Below are 17,130 nucleotides of genomic sequence, written 5' to 3'. Positions count from 1 at the left end.
GTCCTACTTGACAAGGCCGACACGCTTTATGATGAATAATGAAAGAAGTGTTTTCATCAAAAGCCCTTTAATTGGCTTAAAGGAGAAAAGCATTTGCTCGGCGTTTGAAGAAAAAAAAAAACCCCTCCCCTCTTGTCAGGACGTAATTGAACGTCCTCCGTAGATATCGCTCCAGTCATGATGCACTCGCGGCACCGCTAGACACAAATGTGTTAGCCTGGCTCAAGGATAAACACTTAGTTTCACACCAAGTGAAGGAAATGTGATTAAGCCCCCTATATCTACACATCGGGCGATAAACATCATTAGATGGAAACCGCCCCGTCTAATTTGTTGTGAAGTGCCTGTGATGTCGTGATTGGATGCGCTCCTCTAAACGAGAGAGAGGCAATTCCAAGCCGGCTCGGCAAGACACTTTGATTAATCCTGCCACGTTGTTGACTGCAATTAAGCCGCGATAATGGAAGAAGTTATTTCAGGCGTGATTCACACCAACTTACACAAAGAAGTGAACGACTACAATGTGGCCCATACGTGAAACGAAATTGGCGTTGACGCTTTGTGATGGCACCAACACAGACTGATCAGGATTTTTTTCACGTGAGTGATGTTCCGGTACAGTTTGGATGTCATACTCGCAGAACCCATAATTGCATACATTTTTTATGTCAAGAAAAGGGTTTACTTTATATTCATGTAAGCACTTTTTTTCCTTCTTTCTCCATACTATGCAAAATGGCATTCGCACCCCCTTTGAACACACAGAGGGAAGCACATTTCCATGTGGTTCCTATAAGGCTACAGTCAACCGCAGTGATCCATTTGCACGACATCAAAGAAGAACGTATGTTAACACATGCTAAGATTTTCACAGGTATAGCCCACAGTACAGTACGTTTTTCCACGTCCTCACTGTGTACAAATTACATTGTGAATCATATTTCTGCGATGCCAATTAATTTCTTACATGACTGGATAATTTCTATTTTGAATTGAATTAATTGTAATTACTACACACGTTTTATTTGGGAGACTCAGTTACCTCAACAGACACGGCAGATGTTACTTTGCTCATCAATTAACCTTAACGAATACGAGTTTTTGAAGTGTTTTTTAAATGATGTTTACAATGGAAGAATTAATTACTTGAATTTTGAATCAGTTAATGCTGAAGCTGACTGAACTCCTGAACCTGCTCACCCGCACAAGTTTGTTGTCACCCCACAACGAAACCCACCAGACTGCTATCTGTACCATTTGGTCAAAAGCACAGACTCATCCCCAAACCCAGAAGCAGAAACATGAAACTGAGGATGTATGCAGGAGGGCAGGTTGTCTCGCCATTGACCATGACCCAACGGCGTATTGACCGCCTATAACACAGGCAGTGGTCAATACACTCAGACCCAATTAAAGGCTCCTTCCTGAACACTGTCAGCAGAGTAATTTACATTGACCGTTTCATGACGGTATATCCGGGCCATTGTAGGTAAGAAAAAAAAATTAAAATTAATTTTTCTAAACAAATTCAGAGCCAGAGCAGGTGGTAATATTTCCTGAAAAAAACCAAACTCATAATGCAACATTAAAGTTTTATAATTGCAAAAATTAAAGTGGTACATTTTCAAGAGAAGCCTGACAGATTTACAAGACAAAAAAAAAAGATCTGAAATTATTAAATCATAAAAAAACCTCCTGAGATTAAAGTCACAGATTTAGGAGATTTAGGAGATTTAGGAATTACAACGCAATGACCGGATGCAAGGAAGTCGCTGGTTACATCTTCGGGTAATTCAAAGGGAATTGGTTGTTCTGCAGGGCACAGTATGACAGACAACAGTCATCTCCTCATTCCCCTCATTCAAATCAGTATTGTATTCTTCTAAAAAGCAAATAAAAAAGAAACTTCAAATCTAGCAATTTTTTCCAGTCCAATAGACCAGAGTTTCCAGTACTGCCCTCGAAAGCGAGAGGCAAAGTGAGCGGTCGCCATAGATTCGTAGTCCAATGAATAAATTATCGAATGGCAACTGAAATTCGATTTATTAGTGACACAGCTTTTTTATGTTTGTGGAACATGGTTAAATGTGCTCCATCTCATCCCGGCAGCTATTGTACCTTTAATGTTTTTTTGGTACTTTATGTTTTCAAAGGGGTTTTTAAAACATTTGGTCCAGGAATTGACCTCAGCCCCTTCCAGTCACATGGCACAATTCTGTAGGATCAAATAGGGAACATAAGCAGGATAAAGGAAACACGTGTATCTATTTTTATATTTTCAAAACTACTCATCATTTGTGTCTTAAGAACCAAAGTGACTGTGGCTCAGATGGAGAGGGTCAGATTATATTAATCAACAAAGGTCAGTGGTTCGATGCCCTGGCTCCTCCTGTCTACATGTTGAAGGGTCCTTCAGACGGTGAAACACTAAAGTGGTCCCACTAATTGTGGGAGCTTTGGTCGGAAACATCCGCCCCACAAAATCAATGTAACCTTAAAAACACATGAGGGAGAGGTAGATCTGAGTTAACCGCCTGCTACTGTACCGTTTGACCGAAAATTTAATTTTAACGCTATTTGCTATTTGGTTGCGGCAATGTTATGTATTTTTTTTATTTTTTGCATTTCAATTGATTTCTGTTTAATGTAGCCTTAGACTTTCTGGCCCAAGTACCCTCTCAGATAATTTTCCAGTGCCAACGCGGTTCATATATTTTCCAGAACACAATACAGCAGTGTGCATTAGTGTACCGTATCCACTGAACTGAAGTGGCTACTGGGTTCTTTAGACTGAAGCAAGTGGGTGTTAGTCATTAGTCACTGCTGGGGATGCTGTTGATTTTCTCTCTGTGTGGGTTGGGGAATGTATATTATGAGATTACTGACATGATCCTCGCCGTTAAAATGAATACAACAGCAGTGCAGGTGTCCTGGAAGGCTTGCTGGTTTTCAGTCCATAAAATCTCTCTAATGCGCGAGCTTCTTAATTATGATGATTCTTTGATTAGCCTCCCGCAGGTTTGCTGTCTTGAAAGGAAAATGGTAGACATCTGAAAAGCAAATCAGTAAAAGTAACATGTGGAGTCTTGCATGCTATCCTTCACGTCTGCGTGGGTCTGCTCCGGTTACCCGGCCTTCGTCCCGCAGTCCCACAATGTGACTAAATATCTCTTGGGGGTGAAGGTGATTGTGAATGTTTGCACTGAAGTCCGGACATTTTTTCCTGAACTTTTCAGCAGGGGCTGTAATGTGGGGAGGCAAAATGTTGCTCCCGACGTTGAGTCAGCGCAGGTGAGAATACAGCGGCGAGCGAGTGGACGCTCTACCCCGGTGCGACCCTTCGCCCGAATGTTCAGGAAAGGTTGCGTCTGACCCGTACAATCTGCTGCTGCGTTCTTCATGTGTGAATAAAAATGTCCAGACCCAATTTTCCAAAGTTAGTGTCTGAAAACAGCAGCTGTCAGCCCAGCAATGCGCTGGCCCCCCTGTCCAAGCGGGGTGAACCCCGTCTGTCCAGTGTCTGCTGGAACTGGCTCCAGCTCCAGAGCTGTGACCGATGACAATTCTTCATCTTGACGGTTTGGGCCTTACTGTTGGAGACTTGACTATTATTCTCCTTCAGGCATGATACATTTGTACTCGCGAGAGTTAATGCTGGGACTTGAGCACATGGAGAATTTGTCTATCACAAGGTGTCAAACTACCAGACAGACGAGACTGACTTATTACAACGCGTGTGGTCCTTTGAAAGACTGCTGACCTCTGGCGGTCGTGTACACAACGACCGATGACAGACCTGGTAAGTCCATGAGGTTTGTGTACGTCCATTGTGCCATGTCACCATGACCATCACCGTACGTTTACAAGCTCATTAACCGTAGTTAAAAGCAAATAAAGCCCCACAATGCTGAAAAGTATTTGTGACGTACCTGCTTTCACCAGCAGAGGCGCTATTTTAGGAATCGGTCGATTTGGTCGTTCTTACCACAAACGACACGTCTTCGTCGTACGAGTCGGAGGACTTGTTGGGGCAGACTGTTAACGAGATTATATAGTAGTTACCGACCTTCTTGGCTTGTGACCCTTATAAACCAAACACAATGTCCACCGCTCACCATACGGACCCATATTTTATCGAGCTGCCCTTTGCCACTCTGTGCGAGCCCACGGGCCTGGTGTTCACAAAATCTACAGAGATCAAGAAATGCCCCGATGAAATTATGGCTTCTTAGAAAACCACCTCTGAGCTCCGGAGCTCCGGAGCTCTGCCTCGACATACAGGTTGCTTATAACTTTCACAATTGGCTCCTTTGCCTCTCGCCTTTTATTACTTTCCTCTCGGCCGCAGCCCTGCCTGCTAAGCATCGCCTCAAAGTGAACAACACACGTACATTTCACGGCAGCAGCCCCTCGCATCCTGTTCAGGGTGACCTTGTCCATCATGATGACACATGCCACCAAAGTCTTCAAATTGCTTCATGGTCCCGAGAAAACAGTCGCGGGGCGCCGCTGCCTTGACTTTTATTATTTTTTTATTATTTTTTCTGACTTGAGCTGTTCAGGAATGGCACTCTCCCATGTGGCATTTTTATTTATCATCATACTTTTTAACTTGTGGGTGTATTTGTTTATTTTGCGGTGTGGAATTTTTTAAAAAGCCCTCGGGTTGTTGTTTTTTTATATCTTTTCTGAATAATCCATCCTTTTTTATTTCTATTTCATCTTTTCATTTTCATGCACATAAATAAAAGTTCAATCCTCGAACTCACCGGAGAGTCGGGTAAAGAACCAGAATCGGGACCCAGTTAAACGGGACTATGAAAAAGCCAGTGGTGATTTCTTGGGGAGAACTACATTGTCATTTCACTCGGTTCCTCGTCTCAAAAGGGAGTGACTTGTTTTCCATGATCCACAGATCATCGTGGTAAACAAGTTCCCTTCCCCGGAAAAGCAAATGCTATATTTAAAGGAAATTTGAATTACAGATTGGAAAGAACAAAAAACAAAAAATATCAGTTTAAGAATTAAGTGAAACAGAAACACCACATTGGGTTGAGTTTGGAGTGAACTGCTGGGTGTTCTTAAAAAAAGATGCACACAGCAATTTCAGTTTTATTAACTTCAACGTCATCTGCATCAAGTGACAAGTCGTCACCAGTGCTGGATCTATTTTTAAGTCTTGCTCTGAATTGTCATATATAACACACAAAAAAGCAAACTGCTGCTGTTTTAAATTGTACTGTAAAGCAGTCTGGGCGCCCTCAGTGGCCTCGGGATTGACGTGACATATACGATATGTGCCAGAATTGCAAAATATTTTTGGATTGTTATTAGATTTCTGTAGAGGAGGATGTCTGACTGTTTTTTCGTGAGTGAAAGACCAGCGCCAAAGACAGTTTGCCTGCGAGTTAATATTTATTCCGTCACGAATCAAAGCTGAAATCCAAATGCAGACGTGGGGACGAGCAGGTGAGGGTGAAAATGACTCTTTTATTATCATCACGCAGAGACGGGAGTGACGAGGGGACGGCGACTGGATGTGAGTGGGAGAAATCCAGGAGGAGGGCTTGGCAGGGGGAGAATCCTGAGAAAGTGAGCTGGCTGGCTGGCGGGCTTGGCGGAGACATGGCGACCGTGGACACGAGGAGAACAGGTGTGAGGCAAAAGCTGGCAGGTGGGCAAATAAACTATAATGTTTATTTGCGGCGGGCGGATTTACTGGCCTATAAAGGCCGGAAGCATGGCAACATCGGCAAAACTGCGGATGTGGCGCAGAGATCCGGCGGGGACCGGATATCATCGCGGAACGCTCGCAGGGGAAGTGGTGAAGGCTCGATGACGGGCAGGTGTGTTGATTCCTGGGGATGGGCGGGCGGGCGGGCGTGCGGAGAGGAAGGAGGACGGAGGGCGAGCAGACAGACAAAAACCGCTTCCTGCCTGTTACCGTTTTTTTCGAAACTCCCATTGACCACAGGAAACAACGAGCCGCCTACACGCTGACAATGGCAGGTTTTGATGATCACGCGACGACGCAGACGGCATCTTTTACTGTACTTTTAATGGAAATCTGAATAAACCCATCACCGAGCAGAATGGTAAAGAGCGCAGCCCGACCGCTCTCCAACACTTTGCGCATAAGTCCGGGATTATATATGTCGTGATATGTGCTCAAATACAGCGCGGGCGCATCTGACGAAAAATAAAAATCAATATATAATAAATGAAAAAAAAACGAGCACTTGCAAAATTGCAACACATTAGTACACATAAAAAATCCGCCTTGGATACATACGAGCCCACGCGCTTTACAGTGATTATGTATCTATCCCCAGCTGCCGGCGGCTTCATCCATCCTGTCTCGCTGCCGTATTCTAATCTCTAATTTGTCCACTGCTCCAGTCTCCGCCACCGCCGTCTTGTCAGTGAAAGGTCACTCTGGCCCTCCGAGCAAGAGTGCACACTTCCTCCAGGGAAATTAATGGAGCCTTCACTCGCCGCCTCGCTCCTTTGCAATTTGCCGACATTGACTCGGAGGATGCCTTCCGAAGGCAAGACGCACACTTAGCCATGTACGTGGACCCGCGGAAACGGACGGAGGCTGAGACGATGAATTCTGAAATTCTGTCTGTTTTTCGGGACACGGGGAGCGGACAGGGACCGCTTCCCCCGGTCAGCATGCCGACACGTAATGTACGGCTTTGAGTGGTTGATAATACTAGAAAAGTGTTGACTAAATACAGTCCATTCACGGTAAAAGGGGTAGTATTTGTGTATAAATATTATACATTTGTGTGTTTGCGCGAGAGAGACTGTGCATCGGCATCAAGGCAGAGTTATTCCTTTTGATTCGATTTGATTTCACTGCATCCAGTGGAGGTGTCAGTGGGAGGCTCGTGTTGCCGTTGCGACAGCCAGCCCGCCCGCCCACCCGCTCTCCAACTTTACGTTATTGATGATGTTCTCATCCTCCCAGACGATCACCGGGGATACACGGACAGACGAGGGAAATATGTCTTCATTCCGCTGTCGGGGAAGGTTTATGGGCAGTTGATGTTCAAACGCCCAGCACTGCCTCCGGGATGGATGATCGGACGAGTGCAGTGCAGAGTTGTGGGAGTTTCGTGGTTAAGGCTAACCCCAACCGTCGCGGAGGCATAAATCTGGGGCTATGTTAATTAGAATGTGATAGATCGGGGCACATAATGTCAAGGTGACACTCGGCCCCCCGAAAAACATTGTCCACGTGGCAAGTAAACTTTCATAGAACTATCAATTATTGGCCGGGATTGAAAAGAGTTGTATATCCTGGGGTATATACAACTTGACATGAAAAAGACGTTTCTCCTCGAGGACACTGTCTTCTTGTTCTTCTTCAACATTTTTATCTCTATCTTTTCAGGTGGGTTTCCGACTGCCGTTATCCATTATATCGGAGCTAAATACAGCCTTGACCGTCCAGTTGTTGCAGCGGAAGTCGCGACGAGCTCAATAAATCACACATGCAGATACTAATGGAGGGCTGCAGACCATTTATAAGGCATATCCTGTGTGGGGGGAGGGGGGGGGGGGCGGTGGTTTCTGTTCAGAAAGACTTGCTTTCAGACCCGCAAAAAGAGAGATTATAATACAATCAAGAGCACAATGGACGACTTGGGCATTGATCAGGGAGAGCTGCTGCTGGGCTTCCGCCAACAGCAAAGTTTTGAAAAAGGAAACGATCCAGTCACTCCTTTTTGTTTTCCGTGTGTGGTGCTGAAAGGGAGCAGTGTCATTGTTTGCAAATGAGCTGATGTGGTAAGAGCGGTTTGTCGGAGGTGGTAAGTTGTGATGAATAAATTAGCGATGGATAAATGTGTGTGGATTTAAAGCCGTGGAACATAACGGCCACAATCTCGATGTTGGCGAGCCAGCTTCTTCATCTATCGAGCTCTGACAGCTTTGTGAAGTTGTGCAATCCTCTAAATCTATCATTATAATCATACAGTATATATCATATTTTTAACTCTCATATATTATTTATTATTACTATTATGTATTTAAAAATTTTGTTTTTATTCTGTGAAGTGGGAGACTACATAAATAGCCCTTGATAAAACGGTCTGGTAAATGAGTTGAATGTCATTCTATGACTTCATTTAATGTTTACAGCTTAACGCTAATGTGACCTAGAAAATTTATATACGCCCCTTCATTTCTTCTTTAATATTTCCATTAATTTCTTTTTAAAATAAATTCAGGAAGCCCAATTCAGTGTGTCTGATGGAGGGAACTTGCCATATACGATTCCGAAGGTCAGTTTCCAGCATTGATAACTGCTGCTTCAGATTTGCCATGTGGCCAAACAAACATTTTTATTTTGGTGGTGTCTGTTTTTGTCCCACACTCGAGCATGTGACGGCAATCTGAGAAGTGCCGGGCTTCGGCGGCCCGTTGCACGGATCGATACCTGAGATGTGGGTCAGCGTGCGGCGAATCTAACGGGACGCAGGGTGTCTCTCTCCTCACGGCTGCGGGCGAGGCGTGATTGATCGGAGGCCAAACCGCAGGGCCCTCTCTCTCAGGTCTCTGCCGGGGAACCTGGGGCAATCCACGGGGACGTGGCGGCCGGGGTCGGAATGAAAAAGGACGGAGATAGTGATACGGGCGGGAGATACGGGAGGAAGTTCATGTGTCTGGTATGAGAGCAGACAGGCTCTCGAAGACTCAAGATGTAGCACCGAATTCTGGGCCCTAGACATAATCAGTCTCTGCAACTATGATGACGATTAATTCATGATACTATGAGTTTGTTCTAATAGTAACTAGCTGGCGAACTCCTACTGTATTCAGGTAGTAGAAGTTACAGTTAGCTAGCTAGCTAACAATGGCGGCTGTGTCGACCTCAGCTAGGTGGCTGCTAGCTGGCTGTCGTAGTAGGAGTTCGCTTACAGCTAGGTCACCTTTCTTTGGAAAGAAATTAATTAACAGTTGTTTTTCCCCTTAGTTTGTTCTTCCTCTCTTTCTTTTTTTTTGAACTCACTTTTTATTCCATACATTTAGACATGGAACATACGACAAATAGCAAGGCGGAGATGCTTTAACAAGTACACTTATTGGAACTTACAAATCGAAACAATGTAATAAAAATAAATAATTATAATAGTAATTAATATATTAATTAATATATATTCTGTGTCGGGTGTGTGTACGTGGCTGGAAGGGGAGTACTCGCAGTGTGTTGTCCTGTCCATCTGGAACAGCCAACTGGGAGAAATGTGGACCAGCGCAATCGTTGGGGGCGGGCGGACTGTCTAAAAAGATCAATACAGTTGGTACCAGCCCTTTTACTGGCCCTATCTGTGCGCCGGTCATGCGGGGAGGGCACGTAGGAACACGCTGCGTACGTGTTGTGGGACTGTGTCATGGAGTGTACATGTGTAATCAACGCACAGCACAAGCCTCACCGCTCGTCCTCGGATAAGTCCGAACATACCCGCTACAAGACTGCGCCACTGGACAAACATTGTTCTTACACAACACGTACAGTACATTGGTGAGAACATGGAAGCCTGTGGGGATTACGGTCTTTTGCTGTACTGTGATTACACGGCGGAGAATTCTGCTAAAAGTGTCCCACTTCTGGGGCTATAGGGATTAGGGATTTGTCGACGGGAAAATGGGAGCGAAGCCTGTTGGTCAGATGCGAAAAAACAGCGGGCCCTGTGTGGAGAGCCGTGTACCTCCGGGGGCTTTGCCCTGGTGTTGATCTGCCCCTAAGGGGATTTGATGCATCAACCTTGTCGTTTCCATCCCTCGTCGCTTTGCACACACTGACACACATGCGTGCACTCACAGACACGCAGGGTTAATGCGGAGGGTTGTGTGTCATGCACCGCTAGGTGTTCTTTTTAACCCCTTCCCCGGTGAACACTGCTCAGCGGTAATCTCACTTTCTCTAATCTGCCTCTTTGCAGGTTTTGGAGGCAGCCATTACCAATATGTTCCCACGAATCCCCTCTTTGCGTTCTGCAATTAGAGAGCTGTAATGTAATTGATACTGCCTTCACGTGCCTCTCCGTCACAGTGACATTTAGCTCCTCTGTGCACATCGCCGCCGTGCATACTGCAGTTCTCTCCCACACACGGCAAACCTCCGACAGTCTGTCTGTATCATGTCAGCATTTGTATCATTCCCCGACTGAAAGCCACTAAGCTCATAATCTAACTTGCAGCGGATAAATCCCATTGTAGCGATACCATTTTAAGGCACACGAGTGGATAGGCAGTGACAAGTGACCTCTGTCCGCGTGCTGCGTTTCGGTCGTCGCGCGGCGTCAGTGATCGATAGCAGGCTGATTGTGAGCGCGGTGCCCGTCTTTGTTATTGACTGTGTAATGGGGGAAAAATATATATATATAGCATAGACACAATGAGCTGCTCTTGACCTCATTTTTGGTGCACTGCAGTGCGTTTGTGATAGCTGGAGTGAACGTCGGAGAAGTTTATATTTAGACGACAGAATGTTGTGCAAAAAACCCCCAACCTTTTCTGCAGGGGGACGCATCCACCGCACCTCACCTCTGAAACATTTACAAGCCGATGCTTGTATCAGCATGTTCCCGCTCTGTATATTGTTTAGCACGAAGGGGAACGGCAGTACGGCGTTTGTCACTGAGGTGTCACCGGCGCATAACAAGCCGCGCGCGCCGAAATTCGACCCCATGTTTCAAAGTCAATCTTGGTTTTAACTTGTTCCACACTTGTCATCCTTGAAACCACAACCCTCATCTCTGTCAATAGGATTGCTTGACATGTCTCAGGGAGGTTACCAGAAAGTTTTTTTTTTTCTTTGTCTGAATCTTCTGCTGAGGCAAGGAAAAGTGTGGACCACTCAGAATGTGCAGACATTTGTTATTCTTTTTTTTTCATAATATAATTTAGTTGAAAAGAGAGGGTGCACCGGCGATCAATAGCAGGTCAGCCAATGATGGATGGCGGCGCGATTGCTAATTTCACCGTGAGACAAATAACTCTGCGCTGAGCCCTCAGAGCTGAGAAATGGAAGGGGGAAAAAATGGCAGACCAAGCGACGAGGGGAGCCTCGGCTCCCCCAATCCACTTCCCCATTCACATGACCATACATCTCCATTGCTTCTGCACTCCCAGCTTTCACTCTCACTCTCTGAAGTATCATAATGGCTGCTGGGGTATAATCACATGTGGGAACCCGTGCGCGTCTACCGATGCTGCACTAACCTCGCCGCGACTTAGCGCAGCTCTAACTTCAGTGGCTACGGGAAATCGGGTCAGCCGAATGGCGTTCGATCTTCGCCGGGCTGTGCGTTATTGACGCACAATGATAGGGATGGTTAACAATGAGGAATACCTGCAATGTGCGGCAAAACCAAAGACAGCTACCGATCCCCAGATTGGAAACCAATAATCTATCTCAGGCCATTGCACTCCTTATAATTTCAAAAGTTTCTGTTTAACCATTCAATAAAAAACATGCCACCAAAAGAGGACAGAGTGACATCACAAATGAAAACGAAGGTCGATAGATGCAGAAGAGCAAGGGAGGTGGGGTGAGGGTCAGGATAGGTCACGGAGAGAGAGAGAGAGATGATGGGACGCGTCCAACTTTGGGTGTCTCTCAACGCTCAGATGAACTCATTAGAAGTTAATTAATCACACGTATCGATCTGTTGTCGCTCTTCCCCCCACAAGGCTCCACTGTATCCCAGGGCTCGGGTTCTGCTCAGCCGGATGAAATACTGAGCTCTCTCTCTCTCTCTCTCTCTCTCTCTCTCTCATATCGCCCTGCCTTCCTCCACCGGGCTCTGATATTCGTGCCTGGCGCCACACTGGTGTGTCAGGGTGAAGCATGAGATGGCAGATCCGTGTCTGGGAATGTGGGACAACCAATAGGACGTTGTTTGGAAAGGGCGATGAGACCTTAATTGAGTGTTAATGCAGTATGGATTTCCATAGTGTGTCACATCCTTTCGCACCGAATGAGACAACGAATTCCAATAATTTCATTAATCATAAACACATTTTTTTTTTCCTAGTCAGAACTTGTTATTTGATCCGAGAAATCTAGCTGCTGCTTTTTTCAGCTTTGAACCTGATTAAAAATCCTCTTCTGGTCCTGATCAAATTAAAACCGATGTCCATTTACACTTAGAATGATATCCATCAACATTGTCTCTTCTAAATTTATTGCTCCCACGGACCTTCATGATAGATAGATGTGCAGTTGTAGTCTGGAAAAAGTCAGTCCCTGGACTCCATAAAGGCTTGATGGTTGACATTACGTGTGTGGGGCTGAACAACAGTGAAAGTCAACAGTGCATCATTTACAACATAATTCAGATAAATGGGTCATTAGCTAAATTCTCAAGTGAGGGATAACACTTGACCAAAGATTGAGCTGCTACTTAAAAAAATAATAGGCCAGGCGTTGCATGCATAATCTAGTGCTTACTAGAAAAGGGATGTGGGGAAAAATTAAATTAAAAAAGTCGTTCTGAAGACAGGAACACAATGTTGATCAGAGAACGGTCAGGCCGGATTGGAACTGACCACGATAACTTTGATAAGACCAGAATGGTTTCACGAACATGACGATGAGCGCACGACATTTCAGTGACTGAATCCGATAAAACACCCTTGAGCGGTGGTATAACGGGAGTTTGGCAGCATAATTGTGTGGGGAGAAAATGCGATGCAATCCTATCAACATGGACTATGTTGGAATATTTCCAACAATTCATGGAATCCATGCCAGGAAGGAACTGAGGGTGTTTTGAGAGCAAAGGGAGGCCCCATACACATCATCAATCGCTCCTAATAAAGTGCTTGGTTAGGTTATGTCCCTGCTCGTAATGCTTTTAAGACATGCACTGCAACACCGAACTTATCTAGACATTACCCGGAGGAGCTGTGTGCGAGAGCGCAAATGTCCGAATCAGTTGGACTGGACATTAAACACGCTTTCAGCCCCGCCAGCTGCTGGAGTAATGTCCGATTGAGCCGGCGTGTGTGAGTAGATCAGGTCGCGGTCATCTCTATCCAGCGACTGGCTTAAAACAGGGTGGATGCAAACATCCGAAGGGGAAGTAGAGACATTTACAACAATTTCCACGTTTTTTCTTGGTTGATGATGTGTAGCCTGGTTGCTCCATTAAAACAATTAACACGCAATGCATTATGAAATACCGAGAGCTAGAAAGGATTTACCCCGTTGTGTCATTCAGCCCTCTCGATTTGCGTGCAGGTTTCTTTCCACTTCATCATCTCAGCCCCTTCGCTCTCCAGGCGAAAGGAGCTGCCGTCGATCAATGAACCGACGGGGAGGTTCCGCTTGACGCTAGATTGCAGGCAGGTGCAGCGGATTTGCTCACACCCGCGGTAAGAGGCTCAGAGAGTGCCTCAGACTCATTGTGGCGGATTTTGAATGACGGGATGAGGTTTGTCACATTTAAAAGCGCCCTGATGTTTTCCTTTCGTTCCAAATAAGCTTAATGCAACGTGAAGGGTGTGGTACATATTTTAATCCTCCAAAGCATAGTAAGTGTTTTGGATGCTGCATGTGTGGCAGTTGCAGATGCAACCTGCTATGGTTTTTCACTGTGGAAGAGAGAACATAGGGTTGAGGGAACATAGTGTTGAGGGAACATAGTGTTGAGAGAACATAGTGTTGAGAGAACATAGGGCTGAGAGAACACAGGGATGAGAGAACATAGGGATGAGAGAACATAGGGATGAGAGAACACAGGGATGAGAGAACATAGGGATGAGAGAACATAGGGATGAGGGAACATAGGGTTGAGAGAACATAGGGTTGAGAGAACATAGGGCTGAGGGAACACAGGGTCGAGAGAACATAGGGTCTAGAGAACATAGGGCTGAGAGAACATAGGGATGAGAGAACATAGGGTTGAGGGAACATAGGGTTGAGGGAACATAGGGTTGAAGGAACATAGTGTTGAGGGAACATAGGGCTGAGAGAACATAGGGTTGAGAGAACATAGGGCTGAGAGAACATAGGGGTTGAGAGAACATAGGGTTGAGGGAACAAAGGGTTGAGGGAACATAGGGTTGAAGGAACATAGTGTTGAGGGAACATAGGGCTGAGAGAACATAGGGTTGAGAGAACATAGGGTTGAGGGAACATAGGGTTGAGGGAACAAAGGGTTGAGGGAACATAGTGTTGAGAGAACATAGGGCTGAGAGAACATAGGGATGAGAGAACATAGTGTTTAGGGAACATAGGGTTGAGGGAACATAGGGTTGAGAGAACATAGTTTTGAGGGAACACAGGGCTGAGGGAACACAGGGCTGAGGGAACAAAGACACGCTCCTGTTAAAAACTGTTGTGCCATAAATATCCATAGATATTTAGGCGTTTACAGAACTTTCTCCCATGTGAATGTTAATACAGTTTGTTACCATTATGATTCCATGTCATGTGCTTCAATCTCAGGATTTCAATTCAGCCTCTGTCCTCTTGTGGCTTCCGAGACTGGAAAACAATTCCTTCGCTGACCTACTGGAGTAACTGCTAATCACTTTATTCTGGTCTGGATGCTGCGACTAAGTCTCTGAAAGTTGGAAGAGAATCTTGCAGTTTTTCTTGTGACACATTTTGAAAATCATTTTTTAAGTAGCCTACCGGGCTAATCTGGTAATGTCACAGGGCAACACATGCACACTAATACACGTGATAACATCGGGGTGGGTTTTCATTGTTGAAGCACCCGAGTTGTTTTTTGTGTGTGCATGCATGAGTGCCTTTCTGAAGGGGAAATTGCTTTTGTCGGCAGTCTGACCTCTCCTCGGTTCAATTTGCCGGAAACATTTGTCTCTTCTGTACAGAGACTGCAAATAGTTTGGCGGCGGCGGGTTGTGTTAAACCCCGTTGTGCCAGAACCCAATAGTTCATGACGCACGCACCCACTCACACTCTGGCGCAGGAATTTAATCGCTTGTCTTGGGAGGTCTGCAGTGGACAGGTGAGGGTCATTGTTCCGAATGCAAACAAACAGAATATGGCTCCATTTACTTGATGCACACATATATTTTATCTTTTTTTTTAAAACTGACATTCTAATGCACTAGGATAAAACTTATGTCTACACTCCAGAGATTGCAGCGTGGCTGGAAATAGAGCTGTCTGTGCGACTTTGTGCCCTCGGTGCGAGAGCTCATAGTGCTGACTGCTGCCATCTTTTTGTTTCTATCGTGCCACAGGGGGCAGAAAAAACATACCTCTGATATTTGGAGTCAGGGGGAATGAATAATTAATGTATTATTTGGTCTGGTTTATTTGGTTATGTCACATGAAAGGCGGCCGAGGCAGCCAACAGATGGTCGGAATCGGGAGCCGTATTTGCAAAAACGTAAACGTCCCCAATTTAATTCCATTACATATTTTCAATATTGAACTGAAACATTAAGGGTGGGGGCGAGGGGGGGGGGGATTTAAACATGCTGCTCACCTCTTTCATCTAACATAGCGGTTCATCCGTCGGCTTGTGATACTTTGGATGCTTTTGTTGTGTGCCACGGCAGCGAGATAATTCATTATTCACACAGTCACTGAGCGTCCCATTTAAGCTGACCTACCTTTTTTAAAATTCAGCTGCTGTGATTCACAGTTTGAGCGGTATAGATTGGTAGCAAACGTACCTGGTAGTTACATTTCTTTGTCGTTGATGAATCTTTCTTTTTTTTAACCGTTTAAGCTTAGACGCAAACTCAAACAAGTATCATTCTACCGTATACCTCGTGATCTATTTAAGGGGTTTTCATGTCCACATGTGTGATAGTTCCCTGGATACAAGATGGTGCAGACGACACAGAATCAATGTTTCTTCAGCCTCAGCCTGAACATGTATTAAATCTTTCATTATGTGAAGATAATCTCTTCCTTGTATGCTGGCTTATGTCAGCTCATCTGTAGCCTGTACTAATAATGACAGTAGACCACCAGGACCTGTGCACTACCTGTACATTCCTGAAAATAACAGGTTTCACAGACATTTTTTTTACAACACCACATCTACACGATTCTTGCAAAAGCACAAATTTGACACATCGAGCTTGATTCCATCTTTAACAGCTGTGTGTTCTTCTAATCTCAACGCTGCTGATTGCTGACTCCGCTGCCCAGTGCTTTGCTACTTGTCAGATATAGTGACCCATAGTAATCCTCGCCACAGAGCAGGAAGTGATTACATCACATGCTGCGTGCCGTCAAACCGGATGTTACATTTTGTTATTGGGTGTAACCCTTGAAAAGGCTCATATGATTGTCTGTTGAATATTATTTTAAAAGAGGAGGAAGAAAAGGGTTCTGCTCGGCATAGACACTAGACACGTAGTGTTGACAGTCACTGGGTTAGGTAATAAAATATATATTCTTGACTTGGAGATGGAAGCTGGAAATGTACAGTATCTCTCCAGCTACAGGTCCGGCCAGTTGACACTGCTCCGCTCCCATTACACGCATTAACGCGCGTTATTTGGTCTTAAACGGGCTAATTCCGCTAAAACCCAGGCTCCATTAACCCTTTGTATACCACGTGTCACGATTCATTAGGTTGGCGCTCTTACCTTGAGAGATGTTGTCCCGAGTCTTGAAACCCATTACCCCGTCGTCGGGCGCGCACTTGACTGATTAATCCTCCTCTGGTCTCGGCGCTCACGCACGCCGGGGCTGCTCATTCCCAGGTATCCAGGGGTGACTGGCCTTGAGGCGCTGCCATTTCCCTGGGTCTAAATAGCCAATTAGCCGAGACCTTGGGAGCCACAGTGAGGCGACCATTAGTAATTAGCCATTGACATTTTGGCTGCTGTAGCAATGTAATAGTAGCCTGATATTCAGACTGAGTGGCCATTTCATCGAATCGCTGGTGATTCAGAGGTCTGGAACAATAGTTAAGGTGTAGCCGTGAAAGCCGTGATGGATCAGTGCTTTTACATCAATTTTTTAGTATGGTCAGTTTAGTTGGTGATTAAAATCATATCATGCTGTGTTTTTGACAACCAGGGTCTCAGGCACAACGGAGGACACTAACCATTATACGCTGAGGATGACATCGTCATCGTCTCTGCTGTGTCCCAGCTCCTGGGAGCCAAGAAGCA

At 45.3% G+C, this 17,130-nt stretch overlaps 1 long non-coding RNA gene across 3 annotated transcripts in view; it reads left to right on the top strand.

Annotated features, from left to right (window-relative positions):
• Positions 1-17,130, top strand: part of LOC124849712 — a 161,046-nt gene that overhangs the window by 102,941 nt on the left and 40,975 nt on the right. For all 3 annotated transcript variants that reach the window (XR_007030161.1, XR_007030160.1, XR_007030159.1), the window contains one exon: positions 5,508-5,653. This is a non-coding gene — a long non-coding RNA (uncharacterized LOC124849712). The remainder of the gene's footprint in view (positions 1-5,507; positions 5,654-17,130) is intronic.

Source organism: Scophthalmus maximus, chromosome 19, assembly GCF_022379125.1.
Source record: "Scophthalmus maximus strain ysfricsl-2021 chromosome 19, ASM2237912v1, whole genome shotgun sequence".
Lineage (NCBI taxonomy): Eukaryota > Metazoa > Chordata > Actinopteri > Pleuronectiformes > Scophthalmidae > Scophthalmus > Scophthalmus maximus.
This window is presented reverse-complemented; position numbering and strand designations above follow the sequence as displayed.